Here is a 24,417-nt window from a genome sequence, read left to right as displayed (position 1 = left end):
TCTCATCCAGCTGTGGGTCTAGATATGGTCAATCCAGGTTGCATCACAGCCCCTGAATGCATTGTGTAAGAATTTTGCTCTCTTTCACTGTCTTTGTTTCATGGGTTTGTAAAAGTAATTTATTTTTATAATGGGGTTTAGCTGCTTTTCACTGCTGTGTTTATGCCGCTTTACACCCATTTGACACACTAACAGAGAGATATGAATACATAGGTTTTAAGATTATTACTAGTCAGATATATTCTTGTGCAGTGAATAGGGCGTGTTGAGTCCAGTTCTCTGAGCAAGGAGTAGGTCTTGTCTATTACATATTGGGTTTATGGAACGGTATCTGAGCTAATTTGAAACCCTTGTTTTATGTATCACCCCACCTCACCTTTCCCGTTAAGCAGCCATAGTGTGTTTTCTGCATGTGTGACTCCGTTCTGTTTTGTAATTCAGTTCAAGTGTAACGGTTTTTACATTCCCTCTATCAGTGATACCTTATGAGAAGTGTCCTTTTCTGTTTGAATTACTTCACTTAGAATCGTCGTACCTAAATCCACTCATCATGCTGCTACTAGCCTTATGACATTGATTTCATGGCTGAGTGATATTCCTTTGTACATAAGGACCACAACTCCTTTATCCATTTTTCTCTTTCCTGGGATATTGAAGGTGGAATGAAGTGGAGGTCCTTGTCAACAGAGCAGCCCTAAACTTTGGGGTGCTTGTGTCTTGCTGATTTTTCATTTTCCCAATTTATACCCCCATGAGTGGAAGTGCCCTATGCTCTCTAAGCTGTGTTTTTTAGATGTTTCAGGACACACCGTACTCTTCTCCAGAGTGGCTATTGGCAATTTACATCCCGCCCATCAGTGTAGCAAGGCTCCCATTTCTCCATGGCCTGTCCTGCATTTCTGGTTTTGACACTTTTTTCAGCATGGCCCTTTTAACCGATGGGAAGCGAGACTTCTTTGTAGCGCTGATTTGCCTTTCCAGGTTGCTTGGTTGGCCAAAAAGGGCGTATGCGTTTTTTCCTGAATATATTCAGGAAAAAACGCATACGCCCTTTTTGGCCAAGGGCATCATTGTCAACGTTTTGCCGCTTTTCATGTGCTTTAAAGGCGATTCGAATCTACCTCCTGAAATCTGTTTCCTGCAATTCTGCCTTGATTTCAAATCCTCTTCTTTGCCTTCCCTCAATATATTTGTGGACGAGAGTTATCATTTATAACTCTGCAGGTTTGTGAATTGCAGTGCCCTGAACCTCCATTTTACAATTCGCGTTTTTGGGAGATGGCCGCAAAAGCGCAGGATGGCTTCAGGCCCTGTTCTTGTTCCGGGAGGCAGGCTGAGCCTGTGGTTAATTCTTCTTCCTGATGGGAAAATAGAGTGACCTGTGCCTGTCCCAACACCAAGAGCTAGTCTCTCATTGGTTCCACGTCTTCCCGTTCATCCTCAGGACAAATTGCAACCTGTACGGAACAGGAGGTTAAAGGTGCTGATGCTCCAAGTAGGGAGATTGCTAGTAAAGCGGCTGGAATAGCGAACCCGGGCACAAGGAGATGAGAAATGAGGTGCGTTTTAGAAACCTTTCCACATCACACGGTGTACCATCTTCTGGGTTTCTCATGCATGTTTTCGATGTAGGAAGATGCCCTTGAACCTGGAGATTTGGGACCCATGCGATGGGTACAATGCAGTATTACTTTAAAGGGTCTGCGTTTGCTCACCCAACCTCACCAAACCTCTCAGCCCCAAGAGTGTCCACCCTTATGTCTCATCCAGCTGTGGGTCTAGATATGGTCAATCCAGGTTGCATCACAGCCCCTGAACAAATTGTGTAAGAATTTCGCTCTTTTTCACTGTCTTTGTTTCATGGGTTTTTCAAAGTAATTTATTTTTATAATGGGGTTTAGCTGCTTTTCACTTCTGTGTTTATGCCGCTTTACACCCACTTGACACACTAACAGAGAGATATCAATACATAGGTTTTAAGATTATTACTAGTCAGATATATTCTTGTGCGGTGAATAGGGCGTGTTGAGTCCAGTTCTCTGAGCAAGGAGTAGGTCTTGTCTATTACATATTGGGTTTATGGAACGGTATCTGAGCTAATTTGAAACCCTTGTTTTATGTATCACCCCACCTCACCTTTCCCGTTAAGCAGCCATAGTGTGTTTTCTGCATGTGTGACTCCGTTCTGTTTTGTAATTCAGTTCAAGTGTAACGGTTTTTACATTCCCTCTATCAGTGATACCTTATGAGAAGTGTCCTTTTCTGTGTGATTTATTTCACTTAGAATCGTCGTACCTAAATCCACTCATCATGCTGCTACTAGCCTTATGACATTGATTTCATGGCTGAGTGATATTCCATTGTACATAAGGACCACAACTCCTTCATCCATTTTTCTCTTTCCTGGCATATTTAAGGTGGAATGAAGTGGAGGGCTTGTCAACAGAGCAACCCTAAACTTTGGGGTGCTTGTGTCTTGCTGATTTTTCATTTTCCCAATTTATACCCACATGAGTGGAAGTGCCCTATGCTCTCTAAGCTGTGTTTTTCAGATGTTTCAGGACACACCGTACTCTTCTCCAGAGTGGCTGTTGGCAATTTACATCCCGCCCATCAGTGTAGCAAGGCTACCATTTCTCCATGGCCTGTCCTGCATTTCTGGTTTTGACACTTTTTTCAGCATGGCCCTTTTAACTGATGGGAAGCGAGACTTCTTTGTAGCGCTGATTTGCCTTTCCAGGTTGCTTGGTTGGCCAAAAAGGGCGTATGCGTTTTTTCCTGAATATATTCAGGAAAAAACGCATACGCCCTTTTTGGCCAAGGGCATCATTGTCAACGTTTTGCCGCTTTTCATGTGCTTTAAAGGCGATTCGAATCTACCTCCTGAAATCTGTTTCCTGCAATTCTGCCTTGATTTCAAATCCTCTTCTTTGCCTTCCCTCAATATATTTGTGGACGAGAGTTATCATTTATAACTCTGCAGGTTTGTGAATTGCAGTACCCTGAACCTCCATTTTACAACTCGCGTTTTTGGGAGATGGCCGCAAAATCGCAGGATGGCTTCAGGCCCTGTTCTGGTTCCGGGGGGCAGGCTGAGCCTGTGGTTAATTCTTCTTCCTGATGGGAAAATAGAGTGACCTCTGCGTGTCCCAACACCAAGAGCTAGTCTCTCATTGGTTCCACGTCTTCCCGTTCATCCTCAGGACAAATTGCAACCTGTACGGAACAGGAGGTTAAAGGTGCTGATGCTCCAAGGAGGGAGATTGCTAGTAACGTGGCTGGAATGGCGAACCCAAGCACAAGGAGATGAGAAATGAGGTGCGTTTTAGAAACCTTTCCCCATCACACGGTGTACCATCTTCTGGGTTTCTCATGCATGTTTTCGATGTAGGAAGATGCCCTTGAACCTGGAGATTTGGGACCAATGCGATGGGTACCACGCAGTATTACTTTAAAGGGTCTGCGTTTGCTCACCCAACCTCACCAAACCTCTCAGCCTCAAGAGTGTCCACCTTTATGTCTCATCCAGCTGTGGGTCTAGATATGGTCAATCCAGGTTGCATCACAGCCCCTGAATGCATTGTGTAAGAATTTTGCTCTCTTTCACTGTCTTTGTTTCATGGGTTTGTAAAAGTAATTTATTTTTATAATGGGGTTTAGCTGCTTTTCACTGCTGTGTTTATGCCGCTTTACACCCACTTGACACACTAACAGAGAGATATGAATACATAGGTTTTAAGATTATTACTAGTCAGATATATTCTTGTGCAGTGAATAGGGCGTGTTGAGTCCAGTTCTCTGAGCAAGGAGTAGGTCTTGTCTATTACATATTGGGTTTATGGAACGGTATCTGAGCTAATTTGAAACCCTTGTTTTATGTATCACCCCACCTCACCTTTCCCGTTAAGCAGCCATAGTGTGTTTTCTGCATGTGTGACTCCGTTCTGTTTTGTAATTCAGTTCAAGTGTAACGGTTTTTACATTCCCTCTATCAGTGATACCTTATGAGAAGTGTCCTTTTCTGTGTGACTTACTTCACTTAGAATCGTCGTACCTAAATCCACTCATCATGCTGCTACTAGCCTTATGACATTGATTTCATGGCTGAGTGATATTCCTTTGTACATAAGGACCACAACTCCTTTATCCATTTTTCTCTTTCCTGGGATATTGAAGGTGGAATGAAGTGGAGGTCCTTGTCAACAGAGCAGCCCTAAACTTTGGGGTGCTTGTGTCTTGCTGATTTTTCATTTTCCCAATTTATACCCCCATGAGTGGAAGTGCCCTATGCTCTCTAAGCTGTGTTTTTTAGATGTTTCAGGACACACCGTACTCTTCTCCAGAGTGGCTGTTGGCAATTTACATCCCGCCCATCAGTGTAGCAAGGCTCCCATTTCTCCATGGCCTGTCCTGCATTTCTGGTTTTGACACTTTTTTCAGCATGGCCCTTTTAACCGATGGGAAGCGAGACTTCTTTGTAGCGCTGATTTGCCTTTCCAGGTTGCTTGGTTGGCCAAAAAGGGCGTATGCGTTTTTTCCTGAATATATTCAGGAAAAAACGCATACGCCCTTTTTGGCCAAGGGCATCATTGTCAACGTTTTGCCGCTTTTCATGTGCTTTAAAGGCGATTCGAATCTACCTCCTGAAATCTGTTTCCTGCAATTCTGCCTTGATTTCAAATCCTCTTCTTTGCCTTCCCTCAATATATTTGTGGACGAGAGTTATCATTTATAACTCTGCAGGTTTGTGAATTGCAGTGCCCTGAACCTCCATTTTACAATTCGCGTTTTTGGGAGATGGCCGCAAAAGCGCAGGATGGCTTCAGGCCCTGTTCTTGTTCCGGGAGGCAGGCTGAGCCTGTGGTTAATTCTTCTTCCTGATGGGAAAATAGAGTGACCTGTGCCTGTCCCAACACCAAGAGCTAGTCTCTCATTGGTTCCACGTCTTCCCGTTCATCCTCAGGACAAATTGCAACCAGTACGGAACAGGAGGTTAAAGGTGCTGATGCTCCAAGGAGGGAGATTGCTAGTAAAGCGGCTGGAATAGCGAACCCGGGCACAAGGAGATGAGAAATGAGGTGCGTTTTAGAAACCTTTCCACATCACACGGTGTACCATCTTCTGGGTTTCTCATGCATGTTTTCGATGTAGGAAGATGCCCTTGAACCTGGAGATTTGGGACCCATGCGATGGGTACAATGCAGTATTACTTTAAAGGGTCTGCGTTTGCTCACCCAACCTCACCAAACCTCTCAGCCCCAAGAGTGTCCACCCTTATGTCTCATCCAGCTGTGGGTCTAGATATGGTCAATCCAGGTTGCATCACAGCCCCTGAACAAATTGTGTAAGAATTTCGCTCTTTTTCACTGTCTTTGTTTCATGGGTTTTTCAAAGTAATTTATTTTTATAATGGGGTTTAGCTGCTTTTCACTTCTGTGTTTATGCCGCTTTACACCCACTTGACACACTAACAGAGAGATATCAATACATAGGTTTTAAGATTATTACTAGTCAGATATATTCTTGTGCGGTGAATAGGGCGTGTTGAGTCCAGTTCTCTGAGCAAGGAGTAGGTCTTGTCTATTACATATTGGGTTTATGGAACGGTATCTGAGCTAATTTGAAACCCTTGTTTTATGTATCACCCCACCTCACCTTTCCCGTTAAGCAGCCATAGTGTGTTTTCTGCATGTGTGACTCCGTTCTGTTTTGTAATTCAGTTCAAGTGTAACGGTTTTTACATTCCCTCTATCAGTGATACCTTATGAGAAGTGTCCTTTTCTGTGTGATTTATTTCACTTAGAATTGTCGTACCTAAATCCACTCATCATGCTGCTACTAGCCTTATGACATTGATTTCATGGCTGAGTGATATTCCATTGTACATAAGGACCACAACTCCTTCATCCATTTTTCTCTTTCCTGGCATATTTAAGGTGGAATGAAGTGGAGGTCCTTGTCAACAGAGCAACCCTAAACTTTGGGGTGCTTGTGTCTTGCTGATTTTTCATTTTCCCAATTTATACCCACATGAGTGGAAGTGCCCTATGCTCTCTAAGCTGTGTTTTTTAGATGTTTCAGGACACACCGTACTCTTCTCCAGAGTGGCTGTTGGCAATTTACATCCCGCCCATCAGTGTAGCAAGGCTCCCATTTCTCCATGGCCTGTCCTGCATTTCTGGTTTTGACACTTTTTTCAGCATGGCCCTTTTAACCGATGGGAAGCGAGACTTCTTTGTAGCGCTGATGTGCCTTTCCAGGTTGCTTGGTTGGCCAAAAAGGGCGTATGCGTTTTTTCCTGAATATATTCAGGAAAAAACGCATACGCCCTTTTTGGCCAAGGGCATCATTGTCCACGTTTTGCCGCTTTTCATGTGCTTTAAGGCGATTCGAATCTACCTCCTGAAATCTGTTTCCTGCAATTCTGCCTTGATTTCAAATCCTCTTCTTTGCCTTCCCTCAATATATTTGTGGACGAGAGTTATCATTTATAACTCTGCAGGTTTGTGAATTGCAGTGCCCTGAACCTCCATTTTACAACTCGCTTTTTTGGGAGCTGGCCGCAAAAGCGCAGGATGGCTTCAGGCCCTGTTCTGGTTCCGGGGGGCAGGCTGACCATGTGGTTAATTCTTCTTCCTGATGGGAAAATAGAGTGACCTCTGCCTGTCCCAACACCAAGAGCTAGTCTCTCATTCGTTCCCCATCTTCCCGGTCATCCTCAGGACAAATTGCAACCTGTACGAAACAAGAGGTTAAAGGTGCTGATGCTCCAAGTAGGGAGATTTCTAGTAAAGCGGTTGGAATGGCGAACCCGGGCACAAGGAGTTGAGAAATGAGGTGCGTTTTAGAAACCTTTCCCCATCACACGGTGTACCATCTTCTGGGTTTCTCATGCATGTTTTCGATGTAGGAAGATGCCCTTGAACCTGGAGATTTGGGACCCATGGGATGGGTACCACGCAGTATTATTTAAAGGGTCTGCGTTTGCTCACCCAACCTCACCAAACCTCTCAGCCCCAAGATTGTCCACCCTTATGTCTCATCCAGCTGTGGGTCTAGATATGGTCAATCCAGGTTGCATCACAGCCCTTGAACGAATTGTGTAAGAATTTCTCTCTCTTTCACTGTCTTTGTTTCATGGGTTTTTCAAAGTAATTTATTTTTATAATGGGGTTTAGCTGCTTTTCACTGCTGTGTTTATGCTGCTTTACACCCACTTGACACACTAACAGAGAGATATCAATACATAGGTTTTAAGATTATTACTAGTCAGATATATTCTTGTGCGGTGAATAGGGCGTGTTGAGTCCAGTTCTCTTAGCAAGCAGTAGGACTTGTCTATTACACATTGGGTTTATGGAACGGTATGTGAGCTAATTTGAAACCCTTGTTTTATGTATCACCCCACCTCACCTTTCCCGTTAAGCAGCCATAGTGTGTTTTCTGCATGTGTGACTCCGTTCTGTTTTGTAATTCAGTTCAAGTGTAACGGTTTTTACATTCCCTCTATCAGTGATACCTTATGAGAAGTGTCCTTTTCTGTGTGATTTATTTCACTTAGAATTGTCGTACCTAAATCCACTCATCATGCTGCTACTAGCCTTATGACATTGATTTCATGGCTGAGTGATATTCCATTGTACATAAGGACCACAACTTCTTTATCCATTTTTCTCTTTCCTGGGATATTGAAGGTGGAATGAAGTGGAGGTCCTTGTCAACAGAGCAACCCTAAACTTTGGGGTGCTTGTGTCTTGCTGATTTTTCATTTTCCCAATTTATACCCACATGAGTGGAAGTGCCCTATGCTCTCTAAGCTGTGTTTTTTAGATGTTTCAGGACACACCGTACTCTTCTCCAGAGTGGCTGTTGGCAATTTACATCCCGCCCATCAGTGTAGCAAGGCTCCCATTTCTCCATGGCCTGTCCTGCATTTCTGGTTTTGACACTTTTTTCAGCATGGCCCTTTTAACCGATGGGAAGCGAGACTTCTTTGTAGCGCTGATTTGCCTTTCCAGGTTGCTTGGTTGGCCAAAAAGGGCGTATGCGTTTTTTCCTGAATATATTCAGGAAAAAACGCATACGCCCTTTTTGGCCAAGGGCATCATTGTCAACGTTTTGCCGCTTTTCATGTGCTTTAAAGGCGATTCGAATCTACCTCCTGAAATCTGTTTCCTGCAATTCTGCCTTGATTTCAAATCCTCTTCTTTGCCTTCCCTCAATATATTTGTGGACGAAAGTTATCATTTATAACTCTGCAGGTTTGTGAATTGCAGTACCCTGAACCTCCATTTTACAACTCGCGTTTTTGGGAGATGGCCGCAAAAGCGCAGGATGGCTTCAGGCCTTGTTCTGGTTCCGGGGGGCAGGCTGAGCCTGTGGTTAATTCTTCTTCCTGATGGGAAAATAGAGTGACCTCTGCGTGTCCCAACACCAAGAGCTAGTCTCTCATTGGTTCCACGTCTTCCCGTTCATCCTCAGGACAAATTGCAACCTGTACGGAACAGGAGGTTAAAGGTGCTGATGCTCCAAGGAGGGAGATTGCTAGTAAAGTGGCTGGAATGGCGAACCCAAGCACAAGGAGATGAGAAATGAGGTGCGTTTTAGAAACCTTTCCCCATCACACGGTGTACCATCTTCTGGGTTTCTCATGCATGTTTTCGATGTAGGAAGATGCCCTTGAACCTGGAGATTTGGGACCCATGCGATGGGTACAATGCAGTATTACTTTAAAGGGTCTGCGTTTGCTCACCCAACCTCACCAAACCTCTCAGCCCCAAGAGTGTCCACCCTTATGTCTCATCCAGCTGTGGGTCTAGATATGGTCAATCCAGGTTGCATCACAGCCCCTGAACAAATTGTGTAAGAATTTCGCTCTTTTTCACTGTCTTTGTTTCATGGGTTTTTCAAAGTAATTTATTTTTATAATGGGGTTTAGCTGCTTTTCACTTCTGTGTTTATGCCGCTTTACACCCACTTGACACACTAACAGAGAGATATCAATACATAGGTTTTAAGATTATTACTAGTCAGATATATTCTTGTGCGGTGAATAGGGCGTGTTGAGTCCAGTTCTCTGAGCAAGGAGTAGGTCTTGTCTATTACATATTGGGTTTATGGAACGGTATCTGAGCTAATTTGAAACCCTTGTTTTATGTATCACCCCACCTCACCTTTCCCGTTAAGCAGCCATAGTGTGTTTTCTGCATGTGTGACTCCGTTCTGTTTTGTAATTCAGTTCAAGTGTAACGGTTTTTACATTCCCTCTATCAGTGATACCTTATGAGAAGTGTCCTTTTCTGTGTGATTTATTTCACTTAGAATTGTCGTACCTAAATCCACTCATCATGCTGCTACTAGCCTTATGACATTGATTTCATGGCTGAGTGATATTCCATTGTACATAAGGACCACAACTCCTTCATCCATTTTTCTCTTTCCTGGCATATTTAAGGTGGAATGAAGTGGAGGTCCTTGTCAACAGAGCAACCCTAAACTTTGGGGTGCTTGTGTCTTGCTGATTTTTCATTTTCCCAATTTATACCCACATGAGTGGAAGTGCCCTATGCTCTCTAAGCTGTGTTTTTTAGATGTTTCAGGACACACCGTACTCTTCTCCAGAGTGGCTGTTGGCAATTTACATCCCGCCCATCAGTGTAGCAAGGCTCCCATTTCTCCATGGCCTGTCCTGCATTTCTGGTTTTGACACTTTTTTCAGCATGGCCCTTTTAACTGATGGGAAGCGAGACTTCTTTGTAGTGCTGATGTGCCTTTCCAGGTTGCTTGGTTGGCCAAAAAGGGCGTATGCGTTTTTTCCTGAATATATTCAGGAAAAAACGCATACGCCCTTTTTGGCCAAGGGCATCATTGTCAACGTTTTGCCGCTTTTCATGTGCTTTAAAGGCGATTCGAATCTACCTCCTGAAATCTGTTTCGTGCAATTCTGCCTTGATTTCAAATCCTCTTCTTTGCCTTCCCTCAATATATTTGTGGACGAGAGTTATCATTTATAACTCTGCAGGTTTGTGAATTGCAGTACCCTGAACCTCCATTTTACAACTCGCGTTTTTGGGAGATGGCCGCAAAATCGCAGGATGGCTTCAGGCCCTGTTCTGGTTCCGGGGGGCAGGCTGAGCCTGTGGTTAATTCTTCTTCCTGATGGGAAAATAGAGTGACCTCTGCGTGTCCCAACACCAAGAGCTAGTCTCTCATTGGTTCCACGTCTTCCCGTTCATCCTCAGGACAAATTGCAACCTGTACGGAACAGGAGGTTAAAGGTGCTGATGCTCCAAGGAGGGAGATTGCTAGTAAAGTGGCTGGAATGGCGAACCCAAGCACAAGGAGATGAGAAATGAGGTGCGTTTTAGAAACCTTTCCCCATCACACGGTGTACCATCTTCTGGGTTTCTCATGCATGTTTTCGATGTAGGAAGATGCCCTTGAACCTGGAGATTTGGGACCCATGCGATGGGTACAATGCAGTATTACTTTAAAGGGTCTGCGTTTGCTCACCCAACCTCACCAAACCTCTCAGCCCCAAGAGTGTCCACCCTTATGTCTCATCCAGCTGTGTGTCTAGATATGGTCAATCCAGGTTGCATCACAGCCCCTGAACGCATTGTGTAAGAATTTCTCTCTCTTTCACTGTCTTTGTTTCATGGGTTTTTCAAAGTAATTTATTTTTATAATGGGGTTTAGCTGCTTTTCACTTCTGTGTTTATGCCGCTTTACACCCACTTGACACACTAACAGAGAGATATCAATACATAGGTTTTAAGATTATTACTAGCCAGATATATTCTTGTGCGGTGAATAGGGCGTGTTGAGTCCAGTTCTCTGAGCAAGGAGTAGGTCTTGTCTATTACATATTGGGTTTATGGAACGGTATCTGAGCTAATTTGAAACCCTTGTTTTATGTATCACCCCACCTCACCTTTCCCGTTAAGCAGCCATAGTGTGTTTTCTGCATGTGTGACTCCGTTCTGTTTTGTAATTCAGTTCAAGTGTAACGGTTTTTACATTCCCTCTATCAGTGATACCTTATGAGAAGTGTCCTTTTCTGTGTGATTTATTTCACTTAGAATTGTCGTACCTAAATCCACTCATCATGCTGCTACTAGCCTTATGACATTGATTTCATGGCTGAGTGATATTCCATTGTACATAAGGACCACAACTCCTTCATCCATTTTTCTCTTTCCTGGCATATTTAAGGTGGAATGAAGTGGAGGTCCTTGTCAACAGAGCAACCCTAAACTTTGGGGTGCTTGTGTCTTGCTGATTTTTCATTTTCCCAATTTATACCCACATGAGTGGAAGTGCCCTATGCTCTCTAAGCTGTGTTTTTTAGATGTTTCAGGACACACCGTACTCTTCTCCAGAGTGGCTGTTGGCAATTTACATCCCGCCCATCAGTGTAGCAAGGCTCCCATTTCTCCATGGCCTGTCCTGCATTTCTGGTTTTGACACTTTTTTCAGCATGGCCCTTTTAACTGATGGGAAGCGAGACTTCTTTGTAGCGCTGATTTGCCTTTCCAGGTTGCTTGGTTGGCCAAAAAGGGCGTATGCGTTTTTTCCTGAATATATTCAGGAAAAAACGCATACGCCCTTTTTGGCCAAGGGCATCATTGTCAACGTTTTGCCGCTTTTCATGTGCTTTAAAGGCGATTCGAATCTACCTCCTGAAATCTGTTTCCTGCAATTCTGCCTTGATTTCAAATCCTCTTCTTTGCCTTCCCTCAATATATTTGTGGACGAGAGTTATCATTTATAACTCTGCAGGTTTGTGAATTGCAGTGCCCTGAACCTCCATTTTACAATTCGCGTTTTTGGGAGATGGCCGCAAAATCGCAGGATGGCTTCAGGCCCTGTTCTGGTTCCGGGGGGCAGGCTGAGCCTGTGGTTAATTCTTCTTCCTGATGGGAAAATAGAGTGACCTCTGCGTGTCCCAACACCAAGAGCTAGTCTCTCATTGGTTCCACGTCTTCCCGTTCATCCTCAGGACAAATTGCAACCTGTACGGAACAGGAGGTTAAAGGTGCTGATGCTCCAAGGAGGGAGATTGCTAGTAAAGTGGCTGGAATGGCGAACCCAAGCACAAGGAGATGAGAAATGAGGTGCGTTTTAGAAACCTTTCCCCATCACACGGTGTACCATCTTCTGGGTTTCTCATGCATGTTTTCGATGTAGGAAGATGCCCTTGAACCTGGAGATTTCGGACCAATGCGATGGGTACCACGCAGTATTACTTTAAAGGGTCTGCGTTTGCTCACCCAACCTCACCAAACCTCTCAGCCTCAAGAGTGTCCACCTTTATGTCTCATCCAGCTGTGGGTCTAGATATGGTCAATCCAGGTTGCATCACAGCCCCTGAATGCATTGTGTAAGAATTTTGCTCTCTTTCACTGTCTTTGTTTCATGGGTTTGTAAAAGTAATTTATTTTTATAATGGGGTTTAGCTGCTTTTCACTGCTGTGTTTATGCCGCTTTACACCCATTTGACACACTAACAGAGAGATATCAATACATAGGTTTTAAGATTATTACTAGTCAGATATATTCTTGTGCAGTGAATAGGGCGTGTTGAGTCCAGTTCTCTGAGCAAGGAGTAGGTCTTGTCTATTACATATTGGGTTTATGGAACGGTATCTGAGGTAATTTGAAACCCTTGTTTTATGTATCACCCCACCTCACCTTTCCCGTTAAGCAGCCATAGTGTGTTTTCTGCATGTGTGACTCCGTTCTGTTTTGTAATTCAGTTCAAGTGTAACGGTTTTTACATTCCCTCTATCAGTGATACCTTATGAGAAGTGTCCTTTTCTGTGTGACTTACTTCACTTAGAATCGTCGTACCTAAATCCACTCATCATGCTGCTACTAGCCTTATGACATTGATTTCATGGCTGAGTGATATTCCTTTGTACATAAGGACCACAACTCCTTTATTCATTTTTCTCTTTCCTGGGATATTGAAGGTGGAATGAAGTGGAGGTCCTTGTCAACAGAGCAGCCCTAAACTTTGGGGTGCTTGTGTCTTGCTGATTTTTCATTTTCCCAATTTATACCCCCATGAGTGGAAGTGCCCTATGCTCTCTAAGCTGTGTTTTTTAGATGTTTCAGGACACACCGTACTCTTCTCCAGAGTGGCTGTTGGCAATTTACATCCCGCCCATCAGTGTAGCAAGGCTCCCATTTCTCCATGGCCTGTCCTGCATTTCTGGTTTTGACACTTTTTTCAGCATGGCCCTTTTAACCGATGGGAAGCGAGACTTCTTTGTAGCGCTGATTTGCCTTTCCAGGTTGCTTGGTTGGCCAAAAAGGGCGTATGCGTTTTTTCCTGAATATATTCAGGAAAAAACGCATACGCCCTTTTTGGCCAAGGGCATCATTGTCAACGTTTTGCCGCTTTTCATGTGCTTTAAAGGCGATTCGAATCTACCTCCTGAAATCTGTTTCCTGCAATTCTGCCTTGATTTCAAATCCTCTTCTTTGCCTTCCCTCAATATATTTGTGGACGAGAGTTATCATTTATAACTCTGCAGGTTTGTGAATTGCAGTGCCCTGAACCTCCATTTTACAATTCGCGTTTTTGGGAGATGGCCGCAAAATCGCAGGATGGCTTCAGGCCCTGTTCTGGTTCCGGGGGGTAGGCTGAGCCTGTGGTTAATTCTTCTTCCTGATGGGAAAATAGAGTGACCTGTGCCTGTCCCAACACCAAGAGCTAGTCTCTCATTGGTTCCACGTCTTCCCGTTCATCCTCAGGACAAATTGCAACCTGTACGGAACAGGAGGTTAAAGGTGCTGATGCTCCAAGTAGGGAGATTGCTAGTAAAGCGGCTGGAATAGCGAACCCGGGCACAAGGAGATGAGAAATGAGGTGCGTTTTAGAAACCTTTCCACATCACACGGTGTACCATCTTCTGGGTTTCTCATGCATGTTTTCGATGTAGGAAGATGCCCTTGAACCTGGAGATTTGGGACCCATGCGATGGGTACAATGCAGTATTACTTTAAAGGGTCTGCGTTTGCTCACCCAACCTCACCAAACCTCTCAGCCCCAAGAGTGTCCACCCTTATGTCTCATCCAGCTGTGGGTCTAGATATGGTCAATCCAGGTTGCATCACAGCCCCTGAACAAATTGTGTAAGAATTTCGCTCTTTTTCACTGTCTTTGTTTCATGGGTTTTTCAAAGTAATTTATTTTTATAATGGGGTTTAGCTGCTTTTCACTTCTGTGTTTATGCCGCTTTACACCCACTTGACACACTAACAGAGAGATATCAATACATAGGTTTTAAGATTATTACTAGTCAGATATATTCTTGTGCGGTGAATAGGGCGTGTTGAGTCCAGTTCTCTGAGCAAGGAGTAGGTCTTGTCTATTACATATTGGGTTTATGGAACGGTATCTGAGCTAATTTGAAACCCTTGTTTTATGTATCACCCCACCTCACCTTTCCCGTTAAGCAGCCATAGTGTGTTTTCTGCATGTGTGACTCCGTTCTGTTTTGTAATTCAGTTCAAGTGTAACGGTTTTTACATTCCCTCTATCAGTGATACCTTATGAGAAGTGTCCTTTTCTGTGTGATTTATTTCACTTAGAATTGTCGTACCTAAATCCACTCATCATGCTGCTACTAGCCTTATGACATTGATTTCATGGCTGAGTGATATTCCATTGTACATAAGGACCACAACTCCTTCATCCATTTTTCTCTTTCCTGGCATATTTAAGGTGGAATGAAGTGGAGGTCCTTGTCAACAGAGCAACCCTAAACTTTGGGGTGCTTGTGTCTTGCTGATTTTTCATTTTCCCAATTTATACCCACATGAGTGGAAGTGCCCTATGCTCTCTAAGCTGTGTTTTTTAGATGTTTCAGGACACACCGTACTCTTCTCCAGAGTGGCTGTTGGCAATTTACATCCCGCCCATCAGTGTAGCAAGGCTCCCATTTCTCCATGGCCTGTCCTGCATTTCTGGTTTTGACACTTTTTTCAGCATGGCCCTTTTAACTGATGGGAAGCGAGACTTCTTTGTAGCGCTGATTTGCCTTTCCAGGTTGCTTGGTTGGCCAAAAAGGGCGTATGCGTTTTTTCCTGAATATATTCAGGAAAAAACGCATACGCCCTTTTTGGCCAAGGGCATCATTGTCAACGTTTTGCCGCTTTTCATGTGCTTTAAAGGCGATTCGAATCTACCTCCTGAAATCTGTTTCCTGCAATTCTGCCTTGATTTCAAATCCTCTTCTTTGCCTTCCCTCAATATATTTGTGGACGAGAGTTATCATTTATAACTCTGCAGGTTTGTGAATTGCAGTGCCCTGAACCTCCATTTTACAATTCGCGTTTTTGGGAGATGGCCGCAAAATCGCAGGATGGCTTCAGGCCCTGTTCTGGTTCCGGGGGGCAGGCTGAGCCTGTGGTTAATTCTTCTTCCTGATGGGAAAATAGAGTGACCTCTGCGTGTCCCAACACCAAGAGCTAGTCTCTCATTGGTTCCCCGTCTTCCCGTTCATCCTCAGGACAAATTGCAACCTGTACGGAACAGGAGGTTAAAGGTGCTGATGCTCCAAGGAGGGAGATTGCTAGTAAAGTGGCTGGAATGGCGAACCCAAGCACAAGGAGATGAGAAATGAGGTGCGTTTTAGAAACCTTTCCCCATCACACGGTGTACCATCTTCTGGGTTTCTCATGCATGTTTTCGATGTAGGAAGATGCCCTTGAACCTGGAGATTTGGGACCAATGCGATGGGTACCACGCAGTATTACTTTAAAGGGTCTGCGTTTGCTCACCCAACCTCACCAAACCTCTCAGCCTCAAGAGTGTCCACCTTTATGTCTCATCCAGCTGTGGGTCTAGATATGGTCAATCCAGGTTGCATCACAGCCCCTGAATGCATTGTGTAAGAATTTTGCTCTCTTTCACTGTCTTTGTTTCATGGGTTTGTAAAAGTAATTTATTTTTATAATGGGGTTTAGCTGCTTTTCACTGCTGTGTTTATGCCGCTTTACACCCATTTGACACACTAACAGAGAGATATCAATACATAGGTTTTAAGATTATTACTAGTCAGATATATTCTTGTGCAGTGAATAGGGCGTGTTGAGTCCAGTTCTCTGAGCAAGGAGTAGGTCTTGTCTATTACATATTGGGTTTATGGAACGGTATCTGAGGTAATTTGAAACCCTTGTTTTATGTATCACCCCACCTCACCTTTCCCGTTAAGCAGCCATAGTGTGTTTTCTGCATGTGTGACTCCGTTCTGTTTTGTAATTCAGTTCAAGTGTAACGGTTTTTACATTCCCTCTATCAGTGATACCTTATGAGAAGTGTCCTTTTCTGTGTGACTTACTTCACTTAGAATCGTCGTACCTAAATCCACTCATCATGCTGCTACTAGCCTTATGACATTGATTTCATGGCTGAGTGATATTCCTTTGTACATAAGGACCACAACTCCTTTATTCATTTTTCTCTTTCCTGGGATATTGAAGGTGGAATGAAGTGGAGGTCCTTGTCAACAGAGCAGCCCTAAACTTTGGGGTGCTTGTGTCTTGCTGATTTTTCATTTTCCCAATTTATACCCCCATGAGTGGAAGTGCCCTATGCTCTCTAAGCTGTGTTTTTTAGATGTTTCAGGACACACCGTACTCTTCTCCAGAGTGGCTGTTGGCAATTTACATCCCGCCCATCAGTGTAGCAAGGCTCCCATTTCTCCATGGCCTGTCCTGCATTTCTGGTTTTGACACTTTTTTCAGCATGGCCCTTTTAACCGATGGGAAGCGAGACTTCTTTGTAGCGCTGATTTGCCTTTCCAGGTTGCTTGGTTGGCCAAAAAGGGCGTATGCGTTTTTTCCTGAATATATTCAGGAAAAAACGCATACGCCCTTTTTGGCCAAGGGCATCATTGTCAACGTTTTGCCGCTTTTCATGTGCTTTAAAGGCGATTCGAATCTACCTCCTGAAATCTGTTTCCTGCAATTCTGCCTTGATTTCAAATCCTCTTCTTTGCCTTCCCTCAATATATTTGTGGACGAGAGTTATCATTTATAACTCTGCAGGTTTGTGAATTGCAGTGCCCTGAACCTCCATTTTACAATTCGCGTTTTTGGGAGATGGCCGCAAAAGCGCAGGATGGCTTCAGGCCCTGTTCTTGTTCTGGGAGGCAGGCTGAGCCTGTGGTTAATTCTTCTTCCTGATGGGAAAATAGAGTGACCTGTGCCTGTCTCAACACCAAGAGCTAGTCTCTCATTGGTTCCACGTCTTCCCGTTCATCCTCAGGACAAATTGCAACCTGTACGGAACAGGAGGTTAAAGGTGCTGATGCTCCAAGTAGGGAGATTGCTGGTAAAGCGGCTGGAATAGCGAACCCGGGCACAAGGAGATGAGAAATGAGGTGCGTTTTAGAAACCTTTCCACATCACACGGTGTACCATCTTCTGGGTTTCTCATGCATGTTTTCGATGTAGGAAGATGCCCTTGAACCTGGAGATTTGGGACCCATGCGATGGGTACAATGCAGTATTACTTTAAAGGGTCTGCGTTTGCTCACCCAACCTCACCAAACCTCTCAGCCCCAAGAGTGTCCACCCTTATGTCTCATCCAGCTGTGGGTCTAGATATGGTCAATCCAGGTTGCATCACAGCCCCTGAACAAATTGTGTAAGAATTTCGCTCTTTTTCACTGTCTTTGTTTCATGGGTTTTTCAAAGTAATTTATTTTTATAATGGGGTTTAGCTGCTTTTCACTTCTGTGTTTATGCCGCTTTACACCCACTTGACACACTAACAGAGAGATATCAATACATAGGTTTTAAGATTATTACTAGTCAGATATATTCTTGTGCGGTGAATAGGGCGTGTTGAGTCCAGTTCTCTGAGCAAGGAGTAGGTCTTGTCTATTACATATTGGGTTTATGGAACGGTATCTGAGCTAATTTGAAACCCTTGTTTTATGTATCACCCCACCTCACCTTTCCCGTTAAGCAGCCATAGTGTGTTTTCTGCATGTGTGACTCCGTTCTGTTTTGTAATTCAGTTCAAGTGTAACGGTTTTTACATTCCCTCTATCAGTGATACCTTATGAGAAGTGTCCTTTTCTGTGTGATTTATTTCACTTAGAATTGTCGTACCTAAATCCACTCATCATGCTGCTACTAGCCTTATGACATTGATTTCATGGCTGAGTGATATTCCATTGTACATAAGGACCACAACTCCTTCATCCATTTTTCTCTTTCCTGGCATATTTAAGGTGGAATGAAGTGGAGGTCCTTGTCAACAGAGCAACCCTAAACTTTGGGGTGCTTGTGTCTTGCTGATTTTTCATTTTCCCAATTTATACCCACATGAGTGGAAGTGCCCTATGCTCTCTAAGCTGTGTTTTTTAGATGTTTCAGGACACACCGTACTCTTCTCCAGAGTGGCTGTTGGCAATTTACATCCCGCCCATCAGTGTAGCAAGGCTCCCATTTCTCCATGGCCTGTCCTGCATTTCTGGTTTTGACACTTTTTTCAGCATGGCCCTTTTAACCGATGGGAAGCGAGACTTCTTTGTAGCGCTGATGTGCCTTTCCAGGTTGCTTGGTTGGCCAAAAAGGGCGTATGCGTTTTTTCCTGAATATATTCAGGAAAAAACGCATACGCCCTTTTTGGCCAAGGGCATCATTGTCAACGTTTTGCCGCTTTTCATGTGCTTTAAGGCGATTCGAATCTACCTCCTGAAATCTGTTTCCTGCAATTCTGCCTTGATTTCAAATCCTCTTCTTTGCCTTCCCTCAATATATTTGTGGACGAGAGTTATCATTTATAACTCTGCAGGTTTGTGAATTGCAGTGCCCTGAACCTCCATTTTACAACTCGCTTTTTTGGGAGCTGGCCGCAAAAGCGCAGGATGGCTTCAGGCCCTGTTCTGGTTCCGGGGGGCAGGCTGACCATGTGGTTAATTCTTCTTCCTGATGGGAAAATAGAGTGACCTCTGCCTGTCCCAACACCAAGAGCTAGTCTCTCATTCGTTCCCCATCTTCCCGGTCATCCTCAGGACAAATTGCAACCTGTACGAAACAAGAGGTTAAAGGTGCTGATGCTCCAAGTAGGGAGATTTCTAGTAAAGCGGTTGGAATGGCGAACCCGGGCACAAGGAGTTGAGAAATGAGGTGCGTTTTAGAAACCTTTCCCCATCACACAGTGTACCATCTTCTGGGTTTCTCATGCATGTTTTCGATGTAGGAAGATGCCCTTGAACCTGGAGATTTGGGACCCATGGGATGGGTACCACGCAGTATTACTTTAAAGGGTCTGCGTTTGCTCACCCAACCTCACCAAACCTCTCAGCCCCAAGAGTGTCCACCCTTATGTCTCATCCAGCTGTGGGTCTAGATATGGTCAATCCAGGTTGCATCACAGCCCTTGAACGAATTGTGTAAGAATTTCTCTCTCTTTCACTGTCTTTGTTTCATGGGTTTTTCAAAGTAATTTATTTTTATAATGGGGTTTAGCTGATTTTCACTGCTGTGTTTATGCTGCTTTACACCCACTTGACACACTAACAGAGAGATATCAATACATAGGTTTTAAGATTATTACTAGTCAGATATATTCTTGTGCGGTGAATAGGGCGTGTTGAGTCCAGTTCTCTTAGCAAGGAGTAGGACTTGTCTATTACACATTGGGTTTATGGAACGGTATCTGAGCTAATTTGAAACCCTTGTTTTATGTATCACCCCACCTCACCTTTCCCGTTAAGCAGCCATAGTGTGTTTTCTGCATGTGTGACTCCGTTCTGTTTTGTAATTCAGTTCAAGTGTAACGGTTTTTACATTCCCTCTATCAGTGATACCTTATGAGAAGTGTCCTTTTCTGTGTGATTTATTTCACTTAGAATTGTCGTACCTAAATCCACTCATCATGCTGCTACTAGCCTTATGACATTGATTTCATGGCTGAGTGATATTCCATTGTACATAAGGACCACAACTCCTTCATCCATTTTTCTCTTTCCTGGCATATTTAAGGTGGAATGAAGTGGAGGTCCTTGTCAACAGAGCAACCCTAAACTTTGGGGTGCTTGTGTCTTGCTGATTTTTCATTTTCCCAATTTATACCCACATGAGTGGAAGTGCCCTATGCTCTCTAAGCTGTGTTTTTTAGATGTTTCAGGACACACCGTACTCTTCTCCAGAGTGGCTGTTGGCAATTTACATCCCGCCCATCAGTGTAGCAAGGCTCCCATTTCTCCATGGCCTGTCCTGCATTTCTGGTTTTGACACTTTTTTCAGCATGGCCCTTTTAACCGATGGGAAGCGAGACTTCTTTGTAGCGCTGATTTGCCTTTCCAGGTTGCTTGGTTGGCCAAAAAGGGCGTATGCGTTTTTTCCTGAATATATTCAGGAAAAAACGCATACGCCCTTTTTGGCCAAGGGCATCATTGTCAACGTTTTGCCGCTTTTCATGTGCTTTAAAGGCGATTCGAATCTACCTCCTGAAATCTGTTTCCTGCAATTCTGCCTTGATTTCAAATCCTCTTCTTTGCCTTCCCTCAATATATTTGTGGACGAAAGTTATCATTTATAACTCTGCAGGTTTCTGAATTGCAGTACCCTGAACCTCCATTTTACAACTCGCGTTTTTGGGAGATGGCCGCAAAAGCGCAGGATGGCTTCAGGCCCTGTTCTGGTTCCGGGGGGCAGGCTGAGCCTGTGGTTAATTCTTCTTCCTGATGGGAAAATAGAGTGACCTCTGCGTGTCCCAACACCAAGAGCTAGTCTCTCATTGGTTCCACGTCTTCCCGTTCATCCTCAGGACAAATTGCAACCTGTACGGAACAGGAGGTTAAAGGTGCTGATGCTCCAAGGAGGGAGATTGCTAGTAAACTGGCTGGAATGGCGAACCCGAGCACAAGGAGATGAGAAATGAGGTGCGTTTTAGAAACCTTTCCCCATCACACGGTGTACCATCTTCTGGGTTTCTCATGCATGTTTTCGATGTAGGAAGATGCCCTTGAACCTGGAGATTTGGGACCAATGCGATGGGTACCACGCAGTATTACTTTAAAGGGTCTGCGTTTGCTCACCCAACCTCACCAAACCTCTCAGCCTCAAGAGTGTCCACCTTTATGTCTCATCCAGCTGTGGGTCTAGATATGGTCAATCCAGGTTGCATCACAGCCCCTGAAAAAATTGTGTAAGAATTTTGCTCTCTTTCACTGTCTTTGTTTCATGGGTTTGTAAAAGTAATTTATTTTTATAATGGGGTTTAGCTGCTTTTCACTGCTGTGTTTATGCCGCTTTACACCCATTTGACACACTAACAGAGAGATATGAATACATAGGTTTTAAGATTATTACTAGTCAGATATATTCTTGTGCAGTGAATAGGGCGTGTTGAGTCCAGTTCTCTGAGCAAGGAGTAGGTCTTGTCTATTACATATTGGGTATATGGAACGGTATCTGAGCTAATTTGAAACCCTTGTTTTATGTATCACCCCACCTCACCTTTCCCGTTAAGCAGCCATAGTGTGTTTTCTGCATGTGTGACTCCGTTCTGTTTTGTAATTCAGTTCAAGTGTAACGGTTTTTACATTCCCTCTATCAGTGATACCTTATGAGAAGTGTCCTTTTCTGTGTGACTTACTTCACTTAGAATCGTCGTACCTAAATCCACTCATCATGCTGCTACTAGCCTTATGACATTGATTTCATGGCTGAGTGATATTCCTTTGTACATAAGGACCACAACTCCTTTATCCATTTTTCTCTTTCCTGGGATATTGAAGGTGGAATGAAGTGGAGGTCCTTGTCAACAGAGCAGCCCTAAACTTTGGGGTGCTTGTGTCTTGCTGATTTTTCATTTTCCCAATTTATACCCCCATGAGTGGAAGTGCCCTATGCTCTCTAAGCTGTGTTTTTTAGATGTTTCAGGACACACCGTACTCTTCTCCAGAGTGGCTGTTGGCAATTTACATCCCGCCCATCAGTGTAGCAAGGCTCCCATTTCTCCATGGCCTGTCCTGCATTTCTGGTTTTGACACTTTTTTCAGCATGGCCCTTTTAACTGATGGGAAGCGAGACTTCTTTGTAGCGCTGATTTGCCTTTCCAGGTTGCTTGGTTGGCCAAAAAGGGCGTATGCGTTTTTTCCTGAATATATTCAGGAAAAAACGCATACGCCCTTTTTGGCCAAGGGCATCATTGTCAACGTTTTGCCGCTTTTCATGTGCTTTAAAGGCGATTCGAATCTACCTCCTGAAATCTGTTTCCTGCAATTCTGCCTTGATTTCAAATCCTCTTCTTTGCCTTCCCTCAATATATTTGTGGACGAGAGTTATCATTTATAACTCTGCAGGTTTGTGAATTGCAGTGCCCTGAACCTCCATTTTACAATTCGCGTTTTTGGGAGATGGCCGCAAAAGCGCAGGATGGCTTCAGGCCCTGTTCTTGTTCCGGGAGGCAGGCTGAGCCTGTGGTTAATTCTTCTTCCTGATGGGAAAATAGAGTGACCTGTGCCTGTCCCAACACCAAGAGCTAGTCTCTCATTGGTTCCACGTCTTCCCGTTCATCCTCAGGACAAATTGCAACCTGTACGGAACAGGAGGTTAAAGGTGCTGATGCTCCAAGTAGGGAGATTGCTAGTAAAGCGGCTGGAATAGCAAACCCGGGCACAAGGAGATGAGAAATGAGGTGCGTTTTAGAAACCTTTCCACATCACACGGTGTACCATCTTCTGGGTTTCTCATGCATGTTTTCGATGTAGGAAGATGCCCTTGAACCTGGAGATTTGGGACCCATGCGATGGGTACAATGCAGTATTACTTTAAAGGGTCTGCGTTTGCTCACCCAACCTCACCAAACCTCTCAGTCCCAAGAGTGTCCACCCTTATGTCTCATCCAGCTGTGGGTCTAGATATGGTCAATCCAGGTTGCATCACAGCCCCTGAAAAAATTGTGTAAGAATTTCGCTCTTTTTCACTGTCTTTGTTTCATGGGTTTTTCAAAGTAATTTATTTTTATAATGGGGTTTAGCTGCTTTTCACTTCTGTGTTTATGCCGCTTTACACCCATTTGACACACTAACAGAGAGATATGAATACATAGGTTTTAAGATTATTACTAGTCAGATATATTCTTGTGCAGTGAATAGGGCGTGTTGAGTCCAGTTCTCTGAGCAAGGAGTAGGTCTTGTCTATTACATATTGGGTATATGGAACGGTATCTGAGCTAATTTGAAACCCTTGTTTTATGTATCACCCCACCTCACCTTTCCCGTTAAGCAGCCATAGTGTGTTTTCTGCATGTGTGACTCCGTTCTGTTTTGTAATTCAGTTCAAGTGTAACGGTTTTTACATTCCCTCTATCAGTGATTCCTTATGAGAAGTGTCCTTTTCTGTGTGACTTACTTCACTTAGAATCGTCGTACCTAAATCCACTCATCATGCTGCTACTAGCCTTATGACATTGATTTCATGGCTGAGTGATATTCCTTTGTACATAAGGACCACAACTCCTTTATCCATTTTTCTCTTTCCTGGGATATTGAAGGTGGAATGAAGTGGAGGTCCTTGTCAACAGAGCAGCCCTAAACTTTGGGGTGCTTGTGTCTTGCTGATTTTTCATTTTCCCAATTTATACCCCCATGAGTGGAAGTGCCCTATGCTCTCTAAGCTGTGTTTTTTAGATGTTTCAGGACACACCGTACTCTTCTCCAGAGTGGCTGTTGGCAATTTACATCCCGCCCATCAGTGTAGCAAGGCTCCCATTTCTCCATGGCCTGTCCTGCATTTCTGGTTTTGACACTTTTTTCAGCATGGCCCTTTTAACTGATGGGAAGCGAGACTTCTTTGTAGCGCTGATTTGCCTTTCCAGGTTGCTTGGTTGGCCAAAAAGGGCGTATGCGTTTTTTCCTGAATATATTCAGGAAAAAACGCATACGCCCTTTTTGGCCAAGGGCATCATTGTCAACGTTTTGCCGCTTTTCATGTGCTTTAAAGGCGATTCGAATCTACCTCCTGAAATCTGTTTCCTGCAATTCTGCCTTGATTTCAAATCCTCTTCTTTGCCTTCCCTCAATATATTTGTGGACGAGAGTTATCATTTATAACTCTGCAGGTTTGTGAATTGCAGTGCCCTGAACCTCCATTTTACAATTCGCGTTTTTGGGAGATGGCCGCAAAAGCGCAGGATGGCTTCAGGCCCTGTTCTTGTTCCGGGAGGCAGGCTGAGCCTGTGGTTAATTCTTCTTCCTGATGGGAAAATAGAGTGACCTGTGCCTGTCCCAACACCAAGAGCTAGTCTCTCATTGGTTCCACGTCTTCCCGTTCATCCTCAGGACAAATTGCAACCTGTACGGAACAGGAGGTTAAAGGTGCTGATGCTCCAAGTAGGGAGATTGCTAGTAAAGCGGCTGGAATAGCAAACCCGGGCAC

This window comes from Balaenoptera borealis, assembly GCF_965194805.1.
Source record: "Balaenoptera borealis genome assembly, contig: HAP1_SCAFFOLD_386, whole genome shotgun sequence".
NCBI lineage: Eukaryota > Metazoa > Chordata > Mammalia > Artiodactyla > Balaenopteridae > Balaenoptera > Balaenoptera borealis.
Note: the sequence above shows the minus strand (reverse complement) of the source record.